Source organism: Eurosta solidaginis, chromosome 4 (assembly GCF_040869045.1).
Source record: "Eurosta solidaginis isolate ZX-2024a chromosome 4, ASM4086904v1, whole genome shotgun sequence".
Classification (NCBI taxonomy): Eukaryota; Metazoa; Arthropoda; class Insecta; order Diptera; family Tephritidae; genus Eurosta; species Eurosta solidaginis.
This window is the reverse complement of record NC_090322.1, coordinates 223,194,954-223,213,190: the sequence shown is the minus strand read 5'-3', so window position 1 is coordinate 223,213,190 and position 18,237 is coordinate 223,194,954. Positions and strand designations below refer to the sequence as shown.

Below are 18,237 nucleotides of genomic sequence, written 5' to 3'. Positions count from 1 at the left end.
AACTCACTTTATCTTGGTATGAAAAATAAACGAAATCCGACTATGACCACGCCCACTTTTTCGATATCGAAAATTACGAAAAATGAAAAAAATGCCATAATTCTATACCAAATACGAAAAAAGGGATGAAATATGTTAAGGTAATTGGATTGTTTTATTGACGCGAAATATAACTTTAGAAAAAACTTTATAAAATGGTTGTGACACCTACCATATTAAGTAGAAGAAAATGAAAAAGTTCTGCAGGGCGAAATAAAAAACCCTTAAAATCTTGGCAGGTATTACATATATAAATAAATCAGCGGTATCCAACAGATGACGTTCTGGGTCACCCTGGTCCACATTTTGGTCGATATTTGGAAAACGCCTTCACATATACAACTACCACCACTCCCTTTTAAAACTCTCATTAATACCTTTAATTTGATACCCATATCGTACAAACAAAATCTAGAGTCACCCCTGGTCCACCTTTATGGCGATATTTCGAAAAGGCGAAGACCTATAGAATAAGGCCCACTCCCTTTTAAAAATACTCATTAACACCTTTCATTTGATACCCATATCGTACAAACAAAATCTAGAGTCACCCTGGTCCAGAAAGGCCCACTCCCTCTTAAAATACTCATAAACTCCTTTTGTTTGATACCCATATTGCACAAACGAATTCTAGAGTCACCCCTGGCCCACCTTTATGGCGATATCTCGAAACGGCGTCCACCTATGGAACTAAGGATTACTTCCTTTTAAAATACTCATTAACACCTTTCATTTGATACCCATATCGTACAAACGCATTCTAGAGTCACACCTGGTCCATCTTTATGGCGATATCTCGAAAGGGCGTCCACCTATTGAACTAAGGCTCACTTCCTCTTAAAATACTCATTAACTCCTTTCGTTTGATACCCATATTGCACAAACGAATTCTAGAGTCACCCCTGGCCCACCTTTATGGCGATATCTCGAAACGGCGTCCACCTATAGAACTAAGGCTCACTCCCTTTTAAAATACTCATTAATACCTTTCATTTGATACCCATATCGTACAAACGCATTCTAGAGTCAACCCTGATCCACCTTTATGGCTATATCCCTAAATGGCGTCCACCTATAGAATTATGGCCCACTCCCTCATAAAATACTCTTTAATGCCTTTCATTTGATACACATGTCATACAAACACATTCCAGGGTTTCCCTCGGTTCATTTTCCTACATGGTTATTTTCCCTTATGTTGTCGCCATAGCTCTCAACTGAGTATGTAATGTTCGGTTACACCCGAACTTAACCTTCCTTACTTGTTACTTTTAAAATCGTTGTAGGGGTCAAGGTAATTATTGTATTTAACGGAAGTATTATTTTCTGATTTTTGCATCTTAAAATCAGAAGAACTCTTTTACGGTAATGTTTTTTTCTCTTGATTTACCACATATTAGTAAATAGATCAAAAGAGTTATAAGTAATTAAAGTTTTTTGAATCAATTGATCTGGAATTGAAAAAGATATATTCATTACCAAGTTGCAGTAAAATGTAATTGTACTTGAACGTTAAACTTTTAGTTACTAAATATTTGTAATTGGCCAACTACCATTACCAAGAATATTCATTACGGCTCAGATCCGTTAAAAATGCACGGACATTTAAATATCAAATATCAAAAAAACTGCTTCTAAACTTATGTATTGTGACGAATATTAGCATCACTATGCTGTTAGTAAATAATCGCAACAACAAAACAAAGCAAGCAGCGACACTTATGTACAAGGCAACGAAGCGGTATCTCATACTAGAGCTTTCGATTTCTTCTCGAACACTAGCGAGGTTTTTGAGACCCGAGAAATCGCGAACTCGAATTCTCGCGAGATTCTCGTGTTTCGAAGTACTGGTAAATCTCGCTAGCTTCTAGAAATTTTTACTTAATCGCTGTATAGACAGTATTTATACACTTGTTTTTTTTTAGTTGTGACATTTTGTTGATTATATTGCTTCCAATGACATTTAACTCAAAACATGTTTATTATACATATAATTTTGTTCGCAATATTTTATTTTTCAACGTGACATCAAGAACATGGCTTCTCCCTAGATTCTCGAATCTCGAATTACTCGTAAGCCTCGCGAGATGCTTGAATCTCAAATTACTCGTAATACTCGCGATCTTCTCAACTTTCAATTCAGTCGCTGCATTGGCAATATTCTATACATTTCAGGGTTTTTTACTTATGGTTTTGCGCGCATATTGGCTTGTGCTTCAGAATAAATCGAAAGCTCTATATAAAACAGCCAATGATTCGATTGAGTTGAATGTCGAGAAGCTCGCGAGCCTTACGAAAAATTCGAGAATCTCGCGAGAAGGCGAGACTCGCTCGAGAAATAGTAGGCTCTATCTCATACACACACATGTAGTCATCAGCCGAATTTCTTACTCACACATACACACGCATATAACTAAATTACCCAGCAGGAGATACAAAAGTTCTTGAAGGTGAAACGTCTAGACCTTACGCGAAATATGCGGACGACTCAACCGAGAGTATAAAAGCAGCTCAAGCTGAGGAATGACGAATCAGTTTGATTTAAACACGCTTTTGTGAAGTACGTGATATTGAATTATAATTGTACTACTCCCAAAGTAGACTAAATAAAGGACATATTGCAATACTGACAATTGGAGTTATATATCCGACAGTTCAGCGATACGAACGTTAACAGAATGTGCAAGATAATCAGGATTTCCCTAAATTCGTTACAGTATTTTAATTGATGGTCTTATCAAAAACTACAAATACATTTTAACATATAATTAACAAATTTACATGGCACACAAATTAATATAGAGACAAAATGTCTCAATTGTGTTGTTAGTGTAGAAATGAGAAAAACTGAATTAAGCATGAAAACAAATAACAGCAGGATGGCCTTGTGGTTAAAGGCTACTGCAGTTTCACCATGTCATTCACGGTTCGAATCCCGGTGAAACCTTTGACAACATTACAAAAATGCCTGATGATGATTACGTTGGCGGTTTTCGAAATGGTTCCATAGCAATATGCCAGTAAATGTTTCATTCTTTTCAGTTTCTCTTAGAAAACATAATAATTGAAAATTCAATTATTATAAGCCGGTGTTAAGCTCATGAATTCTTAAATATAAGTATAAACTGAACACACCATTAAACAAACATACATTTTAACATACTACATAAAAATAAAAAATAAATAAATGTAAAGCATGATAACCTCCGAAAAGATTTCAGGCCGAGCTTCTCTTCCAATTTTTAATTTTTAACTTTTAATTTTTCTCCAACAAATTGGCGGGACGGCACCTGCATATTTTATGCCCACTGAGAAGCTTTTCATGGCAGAATTACACTCGGAGTGCTTGCCAGATCACTGCCGAGGGGCGATGCCGCTTAGAAAACTTTCTTTTCTAGGAAAAATCTTATTTCTAAAATTTTTAGGTTGCTTTGCCCAGGATATTCAATGTGGCAGGCATAGCACGCTACCACCACACCATGGCGGCCGCCATATGTATGTACATAAATACGTAAATATCTAATACCTGAAAGTCATAGAGCAAGTTTATGAGTAATTAATAATATTGTTTAATTGATTTTAGAATTAGCTGGTTATCAGCACCTGCTCATCTCGCTGGCATCATTGTATGCATACGGTCAATTGAATGCCTTGCTGATTAGCGAAACATGTTGCGCTGTTCTTAGCCATTATTGAAATTGTAATTCAGTCATTGCCATACGTTTTGATTGATTACCAAATGCCAGTTTTATGTTATGCTATATATGTACTAACTAAAAAATAAATGTTTTTTAACACTTCCCTATTGTTTTTATTAGAACAAAAAATTGCTAATAAATATCTTATAATTATTATAATTTTTATGACAAAACAAATAAAGTAGTCAATTTATTATATATTTTTTAAATGCTTGTTATAAAACAAAAAAACAATAATAACACCATAAAACAACAAAGGCTAACTGACTTAAAAGCAGCAATTAAAATAATATTTTTTAAAATAACAGTTTTGAAAAGCAATGCGCAGACTTCGCTAACAGCAGACGACCTAACGCTCCATCTTGGTTTTGTTACAGTCACTCGCAACTGGTATCTGTGATTATGCACAGAAAGCAGAAGTTATACTGGCGTTTAGGAAAAGTGCTAAATGGCTAGTGGCTAAACATGTCTCTGAAACGTGAGGGATTGCAATAAATGCAACAGAATAAGTTATCAGCTGCAATAAAGCTGATGCTGCGCTTCGTTAGGTTGTAACAAAGGCTGCAAACCGAGTTTAAGTAAGTACAACCAGTTTCTTAATCGAATCACCTCGTTGTGTGGTCTTCGAACTCAACCACGATCCTAATAACTTTTTGGCATTCGTTCCTGTGATCAAAAACGAGTTTTATTCACAATAACTGCGATCTTGTCCAGATTCGTCAGAATTTGTAAGATTTACCTGCAATTCATTTCATATTCCGAACAGTAAACAAAATCCTTTGTCTGCCAGATGTAACCACTTGTTTACCGGCCGAGCATTTTTGTCATTATTGTTCTAGAGATCTATCTTTTCTTATTCGAATTATTGGCAATAAGAAATGGATTTGTATTCAGAGTGAATACCTGTCAAAATACTAAAAAGTAGCCATCTTGAACATCCTGTCAGGCAGTTGACGGATAAGGTATCTCCCTTTTTTTGTACACAATGATTCCTATTTTTATACTCAGTTGAGCAGAGCTCACAGAGTATATTAACTTTGATTGGATAACGGTTGGTTGTGCAGGTATAAAGGAATTGAGAAAGATATAGACTTCCATTTATCAAAATCATCAGTATCGAAAAAAAATTTGATTGAGCCATGTCCGTCCGTCCGTCCGTCCGCCCGTTAACACGATAACTTGAGTAAATTTTGAGGTATCTTGATGAAATTTGGTATGTAGGTTCCTGAGCACTCATCTCAAATCGCTATTTAAAATGAACGATATCGGACTATAACCACGCCCACTTTTTCGATATCGAAAATTTCGAAAAACCGAAAAAGTGCAATAATTCATTACCAAAGACAGATAAAGGGATCAAACTTGGTAGGTGAGTTGAGCTTATGACGCAAAATAGAAAATTAGTAAAATTTTGGACAATGGGCGTGGCACCGCCCACTTTTAAAAGAATGTAATTTAAAACTTTTGCAAGCTGTAATTTGGCATTTGTTGAAGATATCATGATGAAATTTGGCAGGAACGGTACTCCTATTACTATATGTACGCTTAATAAAAATTATCAAAATCGGAGAAAGACCACGCCCACTTTTAAAAAAAAATTTTTTAAAGTAAAATTTTAACAAAAAATATAATATCTTTACAGTATATAAGTAAATTATGTCAACATTCAACTCCAGTAATGATATGATGCAACAAAATACAAAAATAAAAGAAAATTTCAAAATGGGCGTGGCTCCGCCCTTTTTCATTTAATTTGTCTAGGATACTTTTAATGCCATAAATCGAACAAAAATTTATCAATCCTTTTGAAATTTGGTAGGGGCATAGATTTTATGACGATAACTGTTTTCTGTGAAAATGGGCGAAATCGGTTGAAGCCACGTCCAGTTTTTATACACGGTCGTCCGTCTGTCCTTCCGCATGGCCGTTAACACGATAACTTGAGCAAAAATCGACATATATTTACTGAACTTAGTTCACGTACTTATCTGAACTCACTTTATCTTTGTATAAAAAATGAACGAAATCCGACTATGACCACGCCCACTTTTTCGATATCGAAAATAACGAAAAATGAAAAAAATGCCGTAATTCTATACCAAATACGAAAAAAGGGATGAAACATGGTAATTGGATTGGTTTATTGACGCGAAATATAACTTTAGAAAAAAATTTGTAAAATGGTTGTGACAGCTACCATATTAAATAGAAGAAAATGAAAAAGTTCTGCAGGGCGAAATAAAAAACCCTTGAAATCTTGGCAGGAATACTGTTCGTGGTATTATATATATAAATAAATTAGCGGTATCCAACAGATGATGTTCTGGGTCACCCTGGTCCACATTTTGGTCGATATCTGTAAAACGCCTTCACCTATACAACTACCACCACTCCCTTTTAAAACCCTCATTAACACCTTTCGTTTGGTACCCATATTGTAGAAACGCATTCTAGAGTCACCCCTGGTCCACCTTTATGGAGATATCTCGAAACGGCGTCCACCTATAGAACTAAGGATTACTCCCTTTTAAAATACTCATTAACACCTTTCATTTGATACCCATATCGTACAAACAAATTCTAGAGTCAACCCTGATCCACCTCTATGGCGATATCCCTAAAGGGCGTCCACCTATAGAACTATGGCCCACTCCCTCATAAAATACTCTTTAATGCCTTTCATTTGATACACATGTCATACAAACACATTCCAGGGTTTCCCTCGGTTCATTTTCCTACATGGTGATTTTCCCTTATGTTGTCACCATAACTCTCAACTGAGTATGTAATGTTCGGTTACACCCGAACTTAACCTTCCTTACTTGTTTTATATTTCAATATTTGAAGAAAAAACTTATATGAACTTTGTAACTGAAACTATAGCTGTAAACCCAATGCTGAGTGACAGCGATCTTGGCCGCGTCGGTCGTTGAAATTTGTCAAATTACGCGCAGAAGTTGTAGTTGGCGGTTTATTAATAATGATACAAAAACACGTATTTCGATATCTCCCGTTTTCTTGAGCTTATTTTTCCAGTAAAATTAGGAGTTATATGTAAAAAAAAAAACAAAGAATTTTTTTGGATACTAAGTTTTCTTTTTTGTACTTTAAAGAAAAAATGAACCAACCCTTTTCATGTTTGTCGTCATCGCCCGACAGCTTATGCCAACCAGTCACAAAAACATTTTAGAAAAACCTCAAGAAAATTTTACGAATTTGAACTTTTTATTTAAAGTTCTATGGATTTCTGTGAGTATGTAGCCCAATCAATTTTAGTCCAACAAAGTACAAGTTGTAGGTCTCTGAAAATACGCATTCATTTTTGAAAATTTTGTTTTGGAAGGATATTTCAACCAAGTATCCAAACTTAATTTTTTATAATAAAAGTCCTTTAGAAAAAATTGTTTTCGGGCTTTTAATTTTTTGGTCCGAAAGAAACTATTAAATCCGGAATTTTATTTCTTATCAATATAATAAAAGTCCAGTCCTATAACCAAAGAACCGCTCATCCATATGAGATGAACTTTTTTCATATATAATACTTTTTGTTACGAAAGAATGTGGTGTATCAAATTTTAAGGCAATACCTCAATTGGATCAACTTTATGGCGAAAAAAACTGATGGAAGTTTACTACGGAAAAGTAAAAGTATAGTACTGTGAGAGTTGGTTTTAGTTTTTCTTGGACAATTTCTGGTATTACTACAAAAGATTTCAAATTACAATAAAGGTTTCAAATATAGACGTTCAGAAGAATCTACTGGTAAAAAATTCGTTTCGATGAGCCGTTCTCTAGTTATAGGGCCGATTTTTTTAAATAAGTCCAAAAAATGGAAAGGATACATAATTCGCCATGCACATGCTATGGCTGTCGCCGGAATTCCATAAGCTTTTACCTAGAACAATTTTTAGACCCCTACTCTTTCGACTCGAAACCGGAAAATAACTATTAAAATGGAATCCTGGTTTCAACTTTTCTTCCATATTATATGGAAGAAAGTGCAAAACAGCCTTTGGAAAAAATAATTGTTAAAAATCAAATTGATTGTAATATAAAACTGCATACTCAAATAAATTCAGAGAACTCAAACAAAAAATTCGAAGTTTTCGTGAAACTTTCTCGAATTTTGGAATGTTTTCCATAACCTTTTTGATACAGATTTGCATAGTATCAGTAACAAATTTCATAGAAGTTTTTTCTTCAAATATGGAAAGCGAAAAAATTTAATTGGGGAAATTAAAAACAAATTACTCCCCTATTTTTTGTTCACTGCTGTAAATCTCTTTTTCTGCCATCAATTCAGTTGAATTTATTAAATAAGAATTGAAAAAAATACTTTTGTACTTACTTAATTATAGTGCTTTAGATATGTATATTTCCAGCACTGCTATCTTTTAATTTTTTGTTAATAAATTCTTGTGAATCTCTCAAGCTATAATTTGATCTTCAAAGATGCAACCCACCGTCCCAGATGCCTCTAAAGCGTTCATAGAGCAATTAATTTAACTACTTTGTACACATATAAGGTTTTCCTTTATGAATCTTCTCGCTGAACCGAACCGTAGCGATTTTCTGTGTGGTTTTTAGCCATGACCGTCACACTCTCAGTCTCTTACATTATTTAGACCAGTAAAAAGTCCGGTTTCACTTTTTGTATGCCATAAATGACGCTAGGTTGCACAGTGATACAGTGAACCACAGTTTATGTACCAAACGGCGACTTCGAAGTGTAAACACGAATAATTGGCTCAGTTCTACCGTTTGCTTTCCCTTCATGTAAGGTAGCAAGCTCCAAAGATCTTTTTGGAAAAGATATAAGCAGTTTGAAATTAAATTGAAATCTCGACGTTTATTCGTATGCACACCTCCTCTCAACACCGTTCCTTCTTTCATGTTTAATAAATTTTACATATTCCAAAATCGGCCGCCGTGCTGTGGTGGTAGCGGGCTGCACCTACAACAAGGAAGGTCCTGGGTTCGATTCAATCAAATAGAGGGATATTTATAGTGTATATGCATCGCACCTCTTCGTTAAAAGCCGCCTTCGACAGCACGAAACGGAGCTGCCTATATGTCGCTATGTCTGAATTTGGTTTCCCCGCAAAACTTATACGGCTGTGCAAAAGCAACACCATCAGCTCAGTTAGAATTGGGAAGGACCTCTCCGAGCCGTTCGAAACTAAACGAGGTTTTAGACAGGGTGACCCCCTATCGTGTGATTTCTTTAATTTGATGCTGGAGAAAATTATACTAGCTGCAGAACTTAACAGCACTGGAACAATATACTATAAACGCGTGCAATTACTGGCATATGCTGATGACTTTGATATCATCGGCCTAAACACCCGCGCTGTTAGTTCTGCTTACTCCAAACTGGAAAAATAAGCGGTAAAGATGGGTTTGATGGTGAATGAGGACAAAACGAAGTACCTGCTGTTATCCAGCAAAGAGTCAGCGCATACGCGCCTTGGCAACCACGCTACTGTTGGCAGCCATAATTTCGAAATAGTAAAAGACTTCGTTTATTTGGGAACCAGCATCAACACTAGCAACAACATCAGCACTAAAATACAGCGAAGAATCAATCTTGCTAATAAATGCTACTTTGGACTGCCTACCTAGTCATTGAAAAGTAAAGTCCTCTCTCGGCGAACGAAAATCATACTCTACAAGCCACTTATCGTACCCGTCCTGCTATATGGGGCAGAAGCATGGACCATGACAACAGCAGATGAAGCGACTTTGGGAGTGTTCGAGAGAAAAGTTCTTCGAAAGATTTATGGACCTCTACGCGTTGGCGATGGCGACTACCGAAGAAGATTTAATGATGAGCTGTACGAGCTATAAGCAGACATCAACATAGTCGAACGAATTAAAACGCAGCGGCTGCGCTGGCTAGGCCATGTTATGCGAATGAAAGATGATGCTCCGGCCAAGAAAGTGTTTCTATCGGAACCCGCCTATGGAAACAGAGGTAGAGGGCGGCCCCCACTCCGTTGGAAGGACCAGGTGGAAAACGATTTAAACTCCCTTGGTGTGACCAATTGGCGCCGGTTGGCAGAGCGAAGGAGCGACTGGCGTTCCTTGTTGGACGGCCATAACCGTTTAGACGGTTAAGCACCAATTAAGTAAGTAAGTAAGTATGCATCGTAGAGGCCTTTGGCAATGATCTGCCATGGACTATACAGAAGCCCTGGTTAGTTTAGGAATCGACGATGCTTTCGTTGAATTTATTAACAAATTTCTGTGCAATAGAATTGTTGCAGTGGAGTGGGTTGCGCTGTCTTCTAAGATCTAGACCGTGGCTATGTGGTTGTTATGACTGTATGGTTGGCAACGCAATTGAACTGGCAATCCTGGTCAGCAGTAAATATTCTGAAAAATGAATAGGTGAATAGGTGGATTGAGCCATATTGATTGGCTCCTAACCCTAGGCAAGCGGAACTTGTTCTCTTTACGCGTATATAAAAATTTCGCTTTCAGGCAACAAACAAAAGCTGGGACCTATCTCTCTCGAGGGCATACACTGGCTTCACTACTTAAGCCGATACTCATATATGGGATACCGCTCTGGTAGAATGCATAAGACAACCCCATCATAAGTTAACTACTCCTATCCCCCCTGCGGCCAGGGAGCTACTTATGTTTGGTGAAATGATCTTTGTGCTCTGTGACTTCGAACTGTGCAGCATTTTTACTACATTCGCTTTATCCCTGACATTATGTATGGATTGTGTGCTACCAACAGCCCTTTCTGTGATGGATTAAACGCCAAGTTGGAAAGGATGTAAGAATGAAGAAAGCCATTTTAGCATCAATCGAACAGCGGAGCGGCAAATGAAGCTTCGATGTCGACCCCCAATGCTTGCAGTTGAACCAACTTTAGCGGGCTATAGGCCACTTCCAATTGCACTAACCACTAAAAAATTTTTTTGTTATAAGATCTTTATTTTATATAGTAGATACTGGCTAATCTTGGGAGCGCGTAGAACAACATGAAATACTTTTAGCCTTATGCTAAAACCCTGCTGATATTCAATATATTTATTTAATAATATCGTTCTGGCTGAACATATATTTATTGCGAAACTAAAACCAAATCATAGAACTTTATCTATTCACCATCCTTCCGTCTGTCCACCCTCTTTCTTCTCTCTTATTTTCTCTTCCCTACTTCTACTTTTCCTTAAACTCTAACCCCTATTCCTTCTGTAACTCCCACTCTCTCTTTTTCTCATTTGCCCACTTCCCTTTACTTTTCCATATTCCGTCCGACTTCTTCTACTTTTACTTTTTTTTATTTTTGGCTTCCACTTTTCTTTTCCTGTTTCCTTTCGATTTCATTTTTACAAAGTGGAGATAAATAGAATTTGGCTTTTTTCCGCACTTTGCAAAAAATCAGCATAATAGTTCCAAAAAATGTTCCGTTCTACTACATTAAAATTCATACCGGACTATGAGAGCCGTCAAATTTTTTTGTAGTGCTAGATACCGATTTCAACTGTTCGTTTTATAGCATCATGCATACCTAAATCGAAGACAGTCTAGATTTTTATCTGACTTTTATTAGCTTGAGTTGTATGTATGTAACGGAATCTTTGAGCACAATTTTCCTAAAGTTTGATTAATTTGAAACTTTGTTCACGTATATCCGTGCGTCATGCGGATGCGCCCCTCACGCCGATCGGGCGGGATTTGGAGGGTATTAATCCGTTGGGTATTATTATTATTATTATAAGAACCGATGACAATGCAATGATTTGATGTTGGGGTGACATAAGCTCAAGCGACATACAGTCAATTGACCTTATGACCACTTCAAATGGCCATAAGTTTAATTGAAACTTTGTACACGTATAAGAACCGATCGCAATGCAATATTTTGATGGTAAGGTGACAAAAGCTCAAAGGACATAAAGTCAATTGACCTTATCACCACTTCAAATGGCCGAGAGTTTAATTGAAACTTTGTGGTGCTAGATACTGATTTCAACTGTTCGTTTTACCAAAGATTATCGAAAAGTAAAGATGTTGTAGGGACGAAAAATCGTGTGAAACAAGCTTCACAAAACTTCTAGTAGGTCACATTCACCACTTACCACAGCAGAATTTGTTAACTACCACTGTCTGTATTTGTTATTTAATAATTATTTGTACACTTTTTGTTCAGGTAATGTGTTCAGAATTTTAACTTTTACTCTCTAAAACTCCAATCAGTGTATTTCTGTGCTTAAATTATGTTAAAAATTGTGTTAAAGTTTTTGGTGTGGTGAAAGTGACCTACTAGAATTTTGTTACGCTCCGCTGCTTTCCACCGAAGTTTGCGCCTGCAATATCTTTACTTTTCGATAATCTTTGGTTTTACAGCATCATGCATACCTAAATCGAAGACAGTCTAGATTTTTATCTGACTTTTATTAGCTTGGGTTGTATGTATGTAACAGAATCTTTGAGCACAATTTTCCTAAAGTTTGATTAATTTGAAACTTTGTTCACGTATAAAAACCGATGACAATGCAATAATTTCATGTTGGGCATAAGCTGGGTGACATAAGCTCAAGGGACATACAGTCAATTGACCTTATGACTACTTCAAATAGCCATAAGTTCAATTGAAACTTTGTACACGTATAAGAACCGATGGCAATGCAATATTTTGATGGTAAGGTGACATAAGCTCAAAGAACATAAAGTCAATTGACCTTATCACCACTTCAAATGGCCACAAGTTTAAATGAAACTTTTCACACGTATAAACAACCAATAACAATGCAATATTTTGATGGTAGGGTGACATAAGCTAAAGGGACATAAAGTCAATTGACCTTGTGACCCTTCAAATGACCATCAATTTAATTTAAACTTTTCACACGTATCAAGGACCGATGACAATGCAATAATAAGATGATGGGGTGACATAAGCTCAAAGGACGTAAAGTCAATTGACCTTATGGACACTTCAAATGGCCATAAAATGATCAAGGACCGATGGCAATGAAAATTTGATGGTGAGCTCAAATTACCTAAAATAAATTGACCTTGTGACCACTTGAAATGGCCATAAGTTTAATTGAAACTTTGCATACGTATCAATATGCAATAACTTAATGGTGGAGTCACTCTGAATTGGTTTATTCGGTTATTCACTTAAATTTTAGTATAGGTAATTTGAGTAAACTATTTGTTGTAAATTATTTCACCTTCTACTTGTGTAACATAACATCGTTGTGATAAAAAATTATTTTCTTATTTTTATATTTATATTTATATTTCGGTTAGTTATAAAAGTGTTAGGTTTGGTTAGGTTGAACTAGCCGATCGATAAAGACCTCACATAGAATGTATGTGTCCATAGTGTTCCCAGAATTAGTTTGACGACCAAACGGAAGTACTCCAATCAGGTGCCAGGACATATGTTATAGAATAACTCCGTCCTCTTGGCAAATACTAGCAGTTTTCTAGGACCCAGCTTAATTGCTGCCTCGAGATCGAGCAACTCAGTCTCCCCTAATTCCGTAGTTTTTTAGTTTTTTCAAACTACGATTTATTTGAAACAAAGTTTGACAAGCCTTATTTTACAAGCAAGGGCTTCAAGAAGTTTAGTTCTTCAAAACAATTTTGACATAAGAGATTTTCGAATGGTGACGAAAAACTACCATCACACTAAGAAAAACAAATGTTTATGATTATTCGGAATTGTGACACTGTACTGCACATAGTAGATAAATGGGATTAACCGCCCAAGCTTAACGTTTTCGAACGTGTGATGCATTACAAAAGGTATGTATGTAAATAATGTTACAAAAAACTAAGCATAAATAAAACAATAATAAACACAACGATAATTAAATATAAAAGCAATGTGTGATAGCATATGTGACGAATGTGCGCTAAAAATATTTATACTTACACACAATTGTAACTGGAAATAGCGGCAAAAGGAAAATTAAACAAAATATTTTATTATATAAAAAAGCTGTTTGCTAAAAACAAAACTTTTGCTTTTCTAGCGCGCTTTTACTTATGTGTGTATGTATGTAAGTATATTATATATGCGTGTACGTAAATACTTGATTTCACACTAAAATCACTATCAATGCACAGCCTAATTTCAATTTACACGCCGATTTAGGTTGTTTTCTTAATTTGTTTTACATATTTCGCTTTCCGTTTTTTATTTTTTTCAGGTTCTCAGCTTGCACGCGTACTTAGAGTTGCTATTTTTTAATAAAAACAAATTTCTAGGCACTGCACTACGGTTCAAAACGTAAAGAACGATCGATTATGACATTAAGTTGCACTTGCTTTCCGGCGCTTTTTTGGACGTTCAAAGTTTCACACAATGTGTTAAGCTATTACGTATGCAGTTGGAACAAGGTAGCGACGCATTGCAATGCGTTTGAAAAAAAAAAGCAATTCAAATCAGTTTTAGCACTTAAATTTAAAGCTAAAATTATTTATTAAGCTTGTTTTTTTATTGTAGAAGTTTTTGCCGGAAATTAGTTATTTATTATTAAAAAATCATTATCAGAAAAAATATACAAATATAAAGATCACTGGTCAAAAATTCCAATAAAAACAAAAAAAAAATAATAAAATATAATCAAAACGAATAACGCTGTAAGGCAAGTTCAAATTTTGTTTTAGGGTAGTGAATTTACAATCAATGAATCGAATAATCGACTAGTCGAGTAGCAACTTTTACATTGATTGAAAACCGACTAGCTGGTATTTGATTTCAACATAGCATGCAATCGACTTTTTGTCATCGATATTTTAATTTTAAATGTTATAAAAATAAAAGAAATTTTTCGTTTGCTACAAAAATAGCTGCAGATGGCTTGCAATAACTTCACAACGTCCTTGCGAGCCTCAGGACTTATTAAATAAAAATAAATGTAAAGCGCGATAACCTCCGAAGAGATCTAAGGCCGAGCTTCTCTTCCAATTTGCGTCGTGCTCCTCTTGATTTTTCCCTACAAATTGGCCGGACGGGACCTATGTACATGTTTTATGCCGACTCCGAACGGCATCTGCAAGGCAGATCAGTTTTCACTGAGAGCTTTTCATGGCAGAAATACAATCGGAGCGCTTGCCAGACACTGCCGAGGGGCGACCCCGCTTAGAAAAATTTTCTTCTAATTGAAAAATCTTATTTCTAAAATTTTGATGTTGGTTTGCCCGGGAGTTGAACCCAGGGCATACGGTGTGATAGGCGGAGCACGCTACCATCACACCACGGTGGCCGCAAATAACTAAATAGTTGATTATTCGAATAGTCGATCATCAAGAGTCCTAGATATATGAATCAATATTTTTAATAGGAATTGAGCCATAAATGAAAATATAATATCTCTGTTTTTCGAAGGAAGCTTCCCAATCATAGAATGAACTTTCTAAGTTCTAAATCTCACCTTTCGTATTTTTTGTAGATTCAAGTAATATGAAAACTTTTAAAATTAATTTTGGCGTGATTTTCATATGAACTTGAAAAGAAAAAAATGCTTTCAAAACAAAAAATTTAAGGCACGTCCATATTCAATTTTTTTTGTTAATTCTGGATAGTCTCTTAAAAAATGTTTAAAAAAAATAATTAATACCTTCATTTTTCGAATTTAGACTCCCAGATATGGTTATGGATTTTCGAAATTGGAAACTTTAACTTTTGTAACTTTTTTTTTAATTAACGTACTAGGAAAACTAAAAGGGGAATAAATGTGTTTTGTCCTCTAATTTCTTTTGTACAATTTTTTAAGGCAGGTGTTATGCGAGTTCCAAGTAAGTTCTTCCAAAAATGAAAATCCTTATAATTCTGAAATTTTGCCTACTTGTAAGCTGATATAACGAAGTTAGAAGTTCGAAATTGTAAATTTCGTAATCCTTTTTTTCAAATCGATGTTTTAGAGAAACTAACTTTAAAAAGGGGTGCGCTTTTCAAATAAGAAAAAGAGCCCAAATTTTTCCTTTTTTTTAATCCATTAGTTAAAATAAAATTATGAGGATCCAAACTTCGAAAGCCCATTTCTATATTACGTAAGCTTGCTGCCAAAAACGGAGAAACCCCCTTTTTGCTTTTGTCTCAAAAAAACAAAAAAAAAAAAAAACAATGGTAATTAACCAATAAGTTCGTCGTCTGATCAGCGCAATTAAATAATCCGGATGATTAGCTTTTTAGAATTTCAAAACTCACAAGTTTTTTGTTTTTATAAATAAATGTATTATATCACAATTAACTTCGAATCAATAAAAATTATTTATTGTATTTATTAAACTCCCGTTTCACTGATGTTATTTCTATATTTTTTCCGCTTTACACGTCCACCGACATAAGTTGCCGCTATTGAACTGAGCTCAGCACTTGGAAAATCATCAACTTGGCTTAGTAAAGCTCGAACAATGCCTCAGCACATAGTCCATAATATGCTCATATGTAGCTCTGTTTAGCTTTTCGCCGGTTCTGTTAATACGTACATACTTACCGCTTTCGCCCCCCATAATCAAAACGATCAATCGATTCAGATCATCGTTTTCGTTGATCATCATTATCGTTGTTGGGCTTTTTTGTCTGTTCTTGCTTAGCTTTTATTGTTGCTCAATATACATATGTATGTAAGTTCATATATGTCAAGTTGTTGTTACTACAGCTGCTATTCTAGACAGCTGTGGGTTTAGACCTGTTTGTTGACTTGCATAGCTACATGTAAATTTATGTGAATTTCATATTATTTACCGGCATATGAATGCAACAACTACTCCACCTTGCAATGACTAACACGTACTTGCTATTGTTATTTGTATTGGTGGGCGGTTTACAGAGAGTTTGTGCAGCTCATCTTTGATTAGTCGTAGTCAAAAACAATTTTTTGCTTATGGAATGTCAACAGTATGACGTTAAAATGCCACGTTCTCTCAGGGTAGAATTGTTAATAGATTGATCGTAAGACTGATTAGTTAAGTGATGATTATGCATGCTTATTATATGTAAAAGACTTCGTCTATCTGGGACCCAGCGAAAACAACGCCAGCTTAGTGATTCAACGGAGAATTACTATTGCCAACATATTACTATATTGGACTGCTGGCTATTAATAAGTAAAGTCCTCTATGAACGACAAAAAAAAACACGTTATACTCATCCATATACGTCCTCATACCCATCCCGGTGTATTCCGAAATAATGAATGGTGTTGAGAGAAGATGTGATGGCCCTTAGAGAATTCGAGGGAAAAGAAAGACTTGATCTTCTTTAGTGCTTCTGATTGGTGTCTTACTTACTTAATTGGCGCTTAACCATTTAAACGGTTATGGGCGTCCAACAAGGCGCGCCAGTCGTTCCTTCTCTCTGCCAACCGGCGCCAATTGGCCACACCAAGGGAGTTTTAATCGTTTTCCACCTGGTCCTTCCAACGGAGTGGGGGCCGCCCCCTACCTCTGCTTACATAGCCGGGTTCCGATAGAAACACTTTCTTGGCCGGAGCGTTATCTTTCATTCGCATAACATGGCCTAGCCAGCGCAGCCGCAGCGTTTTAATTCGCTGGACTATGTAATGTCTGCGTACAGCTCGAACAGCTCATCGTTAAATCTTCTTCCGTACTCGCCATCGAAAACGCGTAGAGGTCCATAAATCTTTCGAAGAACTTTTCTCTCGACTCTGATTGGAGTCAGTTGGCGCAAAAGTGGGATAGTTGGTGTGGCCTGTTATGCAAAAACTTAAAACGCTTAGTCTGTTAACTTCCAGTTGATGATTTTCATACCGAGCGTCTAATCAGGAATATTTGAGAGACAAAATTTGTTCAAGAAAAGATGTGGCTCGCCTTTCTGCGTGGCTTTTCATCGAGCTGGAATGATAGTTACCCTGATAGGAGTAGCTCACCCTAAATGGAGGTCCTCTGTGATAACATATTAAATAACGGTAACGCTGACTGTAATTTCTTAGAAAAGCGTTGCGTAGTAACGATGTAGTTTCCAATATTACTATTTTCGACCCTGAGTAAATTCTACTGAGATCTTACTGCAAAGGGTAGTTCTGTTCAGAGTTTTCTTAGCAGATACGGGGCGCATATGAATAAGAGGATGGAACTTCGGACTCTCTGCAGCATGAAAGGTATTTTTTCATAGTACCCATTCGGACTAAAAAATCCCAGATGATTCGAGGGAAGCGCAAGCGAGGCCAGACACTCTCAGACTACAGTAATATGCATACCTCATCCCACCTAGTCACCAGGTGTAGATAGCAATGCAGAACATCATGCATGATGTTCAATAATTTATCCCTAATCAGTATCGACTGCTCGTATGCTTAGGCAACCACTTCATAGATACCGACTACGAGGTCCACCAGAGCATCGCTTATTATCACAATCCAAGATAGAGTGAGAAGAACACCCCCCTTTAACGTGCAATTGCAGACTATTTTCCAGACTGCGGTTCGTCCCCACCACGTTGCGACAATTAGGCTTCTGAAAAAGACTTAGTACTTGCTGCCATCATAGAGCCGCA

At 36.2% G+C, this 18,237-nt stretch overlaps 1 protein-coding gene across 7 annotated transcripts in view; it reads right to left on the bottom strand.

Moving 5' to 3' along the window:
- Window positions 1–16,089, bottom strand: part of ldd (lipid droplet defective) — a 149,734-nt gene extending 133,645 nt beyond the window's left edge. For 2 of the 7 annotated variants that reach the window (XM_067784848.1, XM_067784844.1), the window contains exons 1-2: window positions 15,856–16,089; window positions 13,648–13,990 (exon numbers count right to left, since the gene is read on the bottom strand). The gene's annotated coding sequence lies outside the window, so the exon portion shown is untranslated. The remainder of the gene's footprint in view (window positions 1–13,647; window positions 13,991–15,855) is intronic. The other 5 variants (XM_067784846.1, XM_067784850.1, XM_067784847.1 and 2 more) reach the window with 5 other exon arrangements.
- Window positions 16,090–18,237: the final 2,148 nt, after the last annotated feature.